Source organism: Pteropus alecto, unplaced genomic scaffold (genome assembly GCF_000325575.1).
Source record: "Pteropus alecto unplaced genomic scaffold, ASM32557v1 scaffold189, whole genome shotgun sequence".
NCBI lineage: Eukaryota > Metazoa > Chordata > Mammalia > Chiroptera > Pteropodidae > Pteropus > Pteropus alecto.
Window position 1 is genome coordinate 1486405 of NW_006442117.1, and position 1877 is coordinate 1488281.

Below are 1877 nucleotides of genomic sequence, written 5' to 3' on the forward strand. Positions count from 1 at the left end.
CGAGGAGGCGGTCGTGCCCATCCTGCACCGGGACCTCAAGTCCAGCAACGGTGAGTGGGGCGCGCGCGAAGCGGGGGACGCAGCCGTGTCCCGCACAGCCCACCCCCTGCCCGCGCCGCGCGCCCTGTGCCGGGCAGGAGGAGGCGGGGGCCGGTTTGGGCGCCCGCGGCACCTCCGGGCAGGCTCCCAGGGCTCAGAGGGCCAGCTAGACCGCCGGTTACTGGCTTTGGGGCAGGTGACACACTTACCTTGACTTGATTTCGGGCGCCTTTTTTTTAAAAAGGCGGATAGGACTTGCTTTGCAGACTGAAGAGTTATAGCATATCCGGGTCTTCTGGACACTTCACGGTGCCGTCTGGCCGTTAGGTCCGACAGCTGGTTCGTTTGGGTAGAACGTGCAGCCAGAGGCCTTCCTCGGATTCTGCGGAACCCATGGCCTCCCGGCCTAGGGGACTTCATCAACGCCCCCTTTCCTTCGCCTTCACGACTGCTTACTGGGGTCGCCTTCGGCTTCACGCCTGCTTACTGGGGTCGCCTTCTTGCACCTGGAATATGGCTTCCTGACGTTTCCAGTTTTCCCGTTCAGATGTCCCCGCACCTGAAGTGTGATGGCGTTACTCGTCGGGAGGCTGGCGTGTTGACGCGTAGTCTGCAGGCTAGAAACACCGGTTTGCCCATTGCGCATATTTGGGTTGATTAAGAACGAGTTCACTGTCCTCGCACAGGTACTCGAGATCCGGAACACCTGGCCTATGTCATTTACTTTGTTTAGACATCAGGGTGGATTTTCCAGATGTCTAAAAAACTGACAGTTGCACTAAACACAAATTCTATTATGTGTCGCCGTATAAAAGAATTGCTGTTTAAAGTTGCTTCTCGAATATGGGAAAAAACTTAATATTCTTAGACAGAAATGATATGGCAGATGAAGGATGCAGTCAGAACTGGCATTGGCCTTCACGGTTGCATATCTCTCAAGCTTGTAAAACCTGCTGGGACAGGAGCTAACTCAACCGGAAACATCCTCCTTCTCCGAGTCTGCAGAGAGAAGAGTGACAAGAAGAAGTGATACATTTGTCGGATGTTTGTGCAGATTCTTTGCCTTTTCAAAATCCTCCAGCCCTGAAATTTACTTGAAAATGACGAATGTAGCATTTTGATTATGGGAATTATAAGTCATTTGAGTGTCGGTAATCACCTATAAGCACTGAATACTTTTCTTTGGGGGTTTATTGTATGACACGCACTAACCCCTCATCTTATAATTCAGATTGCAACTGCTTAAGTGACAGAAATTCTAACAAAATATGACATAGGGAAGTGGCAACGGTAGTGTGTGTTGGAGTTCTGAAAGAGGCCACGGGAAAGATTCTGGAATTATTTACTTTTGGAATTATTTACTTTTTGGAATGGGCATGATAAGGACACCGCACAAATTCTAACGCACTTCACACCTGACACAGTCTTCCCTGCCAGTTGGTGCTTATTTCCTAAGATGTGCTTTTACTGAAAGAAATGTTTAAGCTGCCACCATGGAATAAGGCCTGTGTGTCCTCTCCACGTGTCCTGTAGCCCTCTCCCCGGCGACGTCCCGAAAGCCTGTGTCCACCCAGAGTTTTTGCAGAAGCAGGTATCTTGAGGACAGCAGTAGGTAGCATCAGTGCTTGCTCTGCCCCTTAGCCAGCGCAGAAGTTAGTTCTGCGACACGGCTGGGACCTGGCATTCTACAGACGCATTCTGTTGCAGATTATCAACACGCAACGATTTGGGTTGGACTGGTCTTTAGACCCCAAAGTTTGTTTCGTTGGGGTGTAATAATACTTGGGGTCCATGGAAGCTGTCCACAAGCTTACATGTGTTTGCTAGTGTTTGTAGAA